Below are 7,164 nucleotides of genomic sequence, written 5' to 3'. Positions count from 1 at the left end.
CAATTGCTGAGTCATAGGGTAGCTCTATTCTTAACATCTTGAGGAACCCCCATACTGTTTTCCAGAGTGGCTGTACCAGCTTGTATTCCCACCAACAGTGTAAGACAGTTCCCCTTTCTCCACATCCTTGCCAACATCTGTTGTTTCCTGTTTTGTTCATTTTGCCATTCTAACTGGTGTGAGGTAGTATCTCATTGTGGTTTTGATTTGTATTTCCCTGATGGCTAGTGATGTTGAGCATTTTTTCATGTGTCTGTTAGCCATTTGCATGTCTTTTTGGGAGAAGTGTCTGTTCATGTCTTTTGCCCATTTTTTGACTGGGTTATTAGTTTTTTGACCGTTTAGTTTGAGAAGTTCTTTATAGATCTTGGATATCAGTCCTTTATCTGAAATGTCATTTGCAAATATCTTCTGCTATTCTGTGGGCTGCCTTTTAGTTTTGTTTATTGTTTCCTTTGTTGTGCAGAAGTTTTTTTATCTTGATGAAGTCCCAAAAGTTCATTTTTGCTTTTGTTTCACTTGCCTTTGGAGACATGTCTTGAAAGAAGTTCCTGTGGCTGATGTCGAAAAGGTAACTGCCTATGTTCTCCTCCAGGATTTTGATGGATTCCTGTCTCATATTGAGGTCTTTCATCCATTTTGAGTTTATCTTTGTGTACGGTGTAAGGGAGTGGTCCAGTTTTATTGTTCTGTATGTAGCTGTCCAATTTTCCCAGCACCACTTATTGAAGAGACTGTCTCCTTTCATTGGATATTTTTTTCCTGGTTTGTCAAAGATTAGTTGACCTTAGAGTTGAGAGTCCATTTCTGGAGTCTCTATTCTGTTCTAAGAAGAACCATATGATCCTCTCAACTGATGCAGAAAAAAAAAATTGACAAAATACAACATCTTTTTCCGATTAAAACTCTTCAGAGTATAGGGATGGGGGAATATTCCTCAATATCATAAAAACTATGTATGAAAAGCCCACAGCGAATATCACTCTCAATGGGGAAAAGCTGAGAGCTTTTCCCTTAAGATCAGGAGCATGACAGGGATGTCCACTTTCACCACTGTTGTTCAACATAGTACTAGAAGCCCTAGCCTCAGCAATCAGACAACAAAAAGAAATAAAAGGCATCCAAATTGGCAAAGAAGAAGTCAAATGCTCCCTCTTTGCAAATGACATGATACTTTATGTGGATAACCCCAAATCTGCACCCCCAAATTACTATAACTCATACAGCAATTCAGCATTGTGTCAGGATACAAAATCAATGCTCTCACACCTTTTGAGTTTCAGGTTCAGCAAAGCTCTCAGGGCAACAGCAGCTGCTGGTCTCCATTCCGACCCCTGTGGAGGTTTATCTTACCTATCAGCCTACCACACAGTGCCCAAGCTATTTGGCCAAACAAATATTTGCGTCTTTTTCCTCTTCTCTCTGGAACGTGGTCAAGTCAGATGTTGGACTTGGTTGATCCTCTCATTACTTCTTCCTTCTGATTTTCCATCTTTTTTGCTTCCATTCTATTTTCTTCATTTGCTAGGTGAGGAATTTTTCATTCTGGTTGTCCTTTTTTTTTTTTTTTTCCCTTTGATTTGAGAGTTCTTCCTTGTCTCCTGATTTGCTGCCTCCTGGTTCTTGCTGTGTGTATGGGCTCTCCTGTTTTCTTGTTGTTCCGAGGATATTCATTCTAAGTTTTGAAAGTTGTTTTTTTCTTCCTTGTTTAAATTTTCTCCAGGTTCATCTGTCCTCCCTTCCTCCCTCCCTCCTTCCCTTCCACTTTCTTCAATTAATTTTGCTTTTCTATTTCCTCTAGGAGGTGTTCCTCAATCTCTCCTCTCCTGGGTTGACTGTTACTTTTAGGAGCAAACACTATGTTTGGGTCGGGGAGCCACCTGGGAGCTTCAACAGAAGGAAACTGGATGATAAGTGGAACTTCTTGCTGGGAGATCCCCCAGATGTCAGTGGAATCCCATCTCCTCCCTGGTGCTGTCAGATGCCCCAGAGATGACTCTTTCCTGCTCTCTTGTGGGCGGGGGCTTGTGTACCTGTCTGCCAGGAAGGTGTAAATTTCACTTAATACCCCTCCAGCCCCCATCCCCCGCTGCTTCATTTTCAGCTGGGGACCCACCCCTTCCTTCTTCAGTACCTGGGGTTTCTCCATGCATCACCCAGTCTCCTGAGAGATGTGGAACATAGCAGGTGTGGGAAGGGGTATGGGGGGGGTAGTCTGACCAGTTAACTTTACACCCATGCTTTCAGCACCAGGAGTTCTTGGTCTTGGTGCTTCTAAACCCCGCCGACACTCTCTGGGAATCTGTTCTTGGCACCCCCACCCATCACCCCCACCTTACCACATACCTCCCCTTATCACACACCTCACCCCTGTCTTTCAAGGCTGCTCCCCAACATCTTGGATCTTGTCGTGACGGCCTGAGCTCCCATCTCCTGCTCCTTGTGGTCTGGCAGCTTTTACTTTTCCCCATGCTGTGGGGCTTACGGACCAGAGAGGAGATGGATGTGGTTGGCATCCTACCATGTTTGGCCAGAGCCTGCCCCAGTTGTGGGGCATCAGGGGCAGAGACAAAACAGCCTGCTAGCTGTTTGGACCCAGGGATGTGAGAGGAGTAGGAAGGGAGAGCGTGCTCCCACGTGCAGCCGGGGGGAGAGGGTGGCAGACCGGAGCGGATTGTATTGGATGGTGGCTGGAAAGAGGGAGCTCAGGACTGGGTTGGGAGGGCTGGGCCTAGGTCCGGATGCAGAGTAGGAGAAGGCTGAGTCTAGCACGTGCCCTGGCAGGGGGTAGGACCTGGCACAGCACAGGACTGGCAGGCTGGGGCCGGGATGAGAGGGACTCAGCTGGGTTTCTCGGGAGTTCGGAGCAAACACGCAGGCACCCTGGAGCAGTGCTCGGGCTGTCTATCTAGCCGGGGAGAATCCACCGGTAGGGGAGGGTCTCCCACTCCACCTAGCAGCAGGTGCTAGAAATCACTGCAGTAGCATTTTCTGGCTTCTCTGAACAGTCCCTGTGAATGCTCAAATGTCCGTGTGCACATACACACACATGCACAGGCACACATATGCACGTGCGAGTGTATGCACACACACACATAAACACGCCGCAACTTGGACCTTTCCTGCAGAGCCGGCCCTGCCCCAGACCTCCTTGCATGTTACAATGAGCATCTCCTTTAGAGAATTGTGTAATAGAACGTGGCATTTCGAGATAAAAATAGAACAGCTCTCCCGCTGCCCAGGCACCTGGTGGGCCGGCTCACAGCCTCATTCTTTCTCGGCTTTCCGTGTTATTAATTTTTAGTGCCAAAGACAATCCCACTGCTCTGGGCCTTCAGCTACAGCTCTGCTAGATTGGAAGGCCTTTCTCAGTTGCGGGGGGGCGGGGGGTAAGGCCCCAGAACCTGGGCGGGAAGGGCCCGTCCTCCCCACCCCTCTACCTTCGTACTCTGAGCCTACCGTGGGTAACACGTCTACTCCTCATCCATCAGATGAGGACTGTGCCTTGGTCCAACTGTCTTGGTACCCATGTCAGCTGGTCAGCCCAGGGTGGACACTGCAGTACCCAGCGTCCCCAGGCACTGTCCTGTCTCCCTCAGGTCCTGGGCTTTTTCAACCAAAACTACATGGAGAAGGAGCAGTTCTTTCGGAGGGAAGGGTCACCTGGGTCCAGGCATGAAGAGTCCCAGCTCAGGTACAAAGTCAGGAGGAGGTTGGCCACACCCAGGAGACCCCAGAAAGCATAAAGAAAACAGCAGTTGGGGACCCCCACCCAGAGACCGCTGTCATTTACATCCCACAATGTGCTGCTTTCTTCCTTGTAAGTAAGCTCCACTTCTCCAGGTTGTTTTTTATCAACGTAGTAGAGCTCCTGCTGTACATATTGTGGGAAAGTCTTCCTTCTCCTGATTTCATGTCACATCCTGAACGTTGCCCTGCATCTTGAAAATGCTTTGTGACGTCTTGGTTAGCGCACACATGGACTCCCCTGCTCTGGCGTATGACAGGTCACTTAACGTCCCATGTCTGAAAGCTTACCTTTGGCCAAAGGCTTCCCTTGAGTTTCCTGAACATGAATGTGCAAGAGGAAGGCAGCTCCTGGATCGTGCCAGCTTCCCACGGCGGGGGAAGACCTGGAACCCAGACCCACTGAGCCCGGTTCCTACAGCTGCTGTTAACAAGTCAGACTGGTGCCCGCAAAGGACACTCATCCATTTTCTGACTAGTCTGATGTCAGAAGTTTGAACCTGAGGGTCTACTCACACCTGTGACCTCCATTTTTCCACCTACGCTCAAGGTCTCAGGTCCAAGGGACAAGATCCTAGGTAGTCTCAGGGCAGCAGCGTTCGGCTGCCCAGCTGGTGGCGAGTGTGACCCCCGCTGGCTTTCAGCCCCTCTCCACTCTTTCCCCTGTGTGTGTCTGTCGAGGTGGCCTGTGGCCAGGCCAGAATGCCCCCGAGACTGCAGGCAGCTTGAGGGTCAGGCCGGTGAACTTGACCCAGTCCCCCTTCACCTCCAGACCTGGGATCAGGCTAGCTCCTTATGAGTGGACACTATGATCTTTGTTGAAGAAATGAACAAATTGGTGATTGATAAGAGCAACCAATGCAGAAAATGAACAAGACAGCACCCACGGTTCCAGAATTTTATGTCTGTGAGCCAGCTGGATCCCAGCCAGCAGCCAAGGGCTATGTGTGGAGGGACTGACCGATTGGGGGAGGCCCACGCTGGACAAGCTGCCCCACGTGTACGCCAGGAGCCAGCGAGGCAGCAATAAGTCCGAGCCCCCTCAGCTCCTCCAGCCCTGCACCGGCCCTTCGAGTGTTGGGGTGGGGCTGCGGCTCCCGCTTGCAAATCTCATGCTCAGTGTCTCTTGGGGCCATGCTGAGCAGGAACTGTGCCGGGAAGGAGCTTCTGAAGGATGTTTCCAGCGTGGCTAAGTTGACACGGCACAAACCCACCCAAAGTCAGTGGGCCCGGCTTTCTGGCTGGGGAAAGGAGTGGCTTCAGGGCTCAGAAACAAAAAGTCCCAGTGGCCACAGCCCTTGAACTTGAAGGCTATCTGTCTGCTGCTTCTCTGGGGCTTTACTGCAGTTGAAACAAACCATTATTCTACATTTGTTTAAAGCCCCTTGATTCTTATTTGTAAAATGAAGACTTATATGGAGAAAATTGCCATTAGCTGTGTTCCTAATTTTACCAGTATCCACAGGCTCCCCTTCTACAGGGCAGGTTGATGAAAGCTGGAGGTGGGAGGTTGAGGGGAGCTCATGATCCCCAAGAATGTCGAGTGGGACCAGCCACCTATGACAAAATGTGGTTTTCCACGTACAGTGAACACACCTGGTTTCCTACCACAAACCTCTGACAAATGGGGTTTCTACAGCAAACACGCTAATCTCAGGTTATAAGTCAATAGTCCTTGGGGCTATCCCAGCAGACCCGGTGACTGGAAAGTCTCTGCCCCTCGTAGAAAGCAGCCTGGGAGATCACTCTATGACGGCAACACACGGAGTAAGCGTGTGTAACTCACATCTTGGGCTCCCGGCACACTGGCTCTCTATCTGTCAGGAACACAAGGGCTAGTGCAGGGAGGTCAGCTTGGACACCTGTGCCCATCATCTCCAGTCTTTTCCAAGTTTTTAATGATGCTCCCAGCCGAGGTCTGTACCACTTCCAGCCAAGAATGAGTTATGGCATATGGGGCTGCTAATTTCCTGTTGCCATTCTAGCCGCTTTAGTCTCACGAGCTCCTGGGCTCCACCTGCCCCTCCTCCAGGCAAATGCCCATCTGCCTTCCATGACAGCCGTATAACAGGAGATTGTGACCTGAACACTAATAATACTGAGGAACATTCGCCATCCATGGAGCACCTGCTCTGGGCATCAACCTCCTGTGGGTGATGGCTAATGATTAAAGTCATATCATTATTCCCCTTCTACAAATGACACATCGAAGATCAGCCTTATGAAGGAGTTGTCCAAAATTAACGTAACATTTAGTAAGTTAGGAGAGTTGGAATTAAAACTCAGATCTGCCTATCTCCCGAACATCCCCAGCCCTACTGTACTCCCCCCGCCCCCACCCCTGACAGGTCGGTAGCAGCAGGTGGGGGCTGAACCTGAGAAAGGTCCTCACCAGACTCAGGAGAAGAGCGAGGAGAGGGCCTCAGTGAGAAGCCCTGGTGGAGGATTGCCCTGTCCAAGGTCACATGGCCACATGACGCTGGCTTCTGCTTCCACGCTCTTCCTGTACCCCGTCCTCCCCGTTTTCATACTCTATGTCTGTTCACTTTCTGGCGAGGCATCTGAAATCAGAAATGGGAGGTTCTGGGTGTGTCTGTGGAGCCAAGGAAGGTGGGGGGGCAGCAGTAGATTTTGTGTCTTGGGGCTTATCTCCCCCACATTCTTTTTGGACTTTTTATGAGCCTTGAGCAGAGAGCCATTTGGAGTTGTTCCAGTCCTTATTAGGTTGTGCTATTCTGGGGAGGTGACACGGGGTAATTGACAAGACACAGCCGGCCAAGAACTTTTTATAAAAACACCAGTTGAGAAAAAATAAAATGGAATCAGAATGTCTGTCCCACATCTGGGCTGAGCACGAAATTTGAAGTGCACCAGCGAGGCACCGACCTCTGGCGTGGAAACTGAACGTGAGCCTCGCTGTGCTGGGCCAGCCTTGAAGACACTGGATGGTTGTGGGGCCCACACAGCCACAGAGCGTCAGCCAGGAGCGCTTTCAGCTGCGGGTAAGAGAAAACCTGGCCGATGTCTCTGAAATAGGGTCTTCACAGAAGCTGCCGGTGTTGGTGTGTCGAGCCAGGGCACTGAGCTGACATTCTGCGACCCATTTTTCTTTTCCTTCACATCTGTAAGATGGCTGTCATAGGTCGGGGTGGCAAATATCTGTGCCACTCGCAAGCCCAGAAGGGGGCAGATGGGAAAACGGGGTCTCCACCAGCCCTCTGGTTCTTCTTCCCCCCGCATCTGCTGTGTCCTCAGGCTGGCTTCTCTCGGGGTAACAAAGTGAGCCCCACAGCACCAGACCTCACACCCACCCTTCTCCTAAGCTGTTGGTTCTCCTGATGCTTCTTCTTGACCTGTACTAAAAGTTCCTCCCAAGTGGGGCTACTCTATTTCCCAAATACACCAGTCTGCTGGTTG

The sequence above is a fragment of the Lontra canadensis genome, unplaced genomic scaffold, assembly GCF_010015895.1.
Source record: "Lontra canadensis isolate GAN:19392208 unplaced genomic scaffold, GSC_riverotter_1.0 scaffold98, whole genome shotgun sequence".
Taxonomy (NCBI): domain Eukaryota; kingdom Metazoa; phylum Chordata; class Mammalia; order Carnivora; family Mustelidae; genus Lontra; species Lontra canadensis.
The sequence above is the reverse complement of the archived record's forward strand: the minus strand, read 5'-3'. Positions refer to the sequence as shown.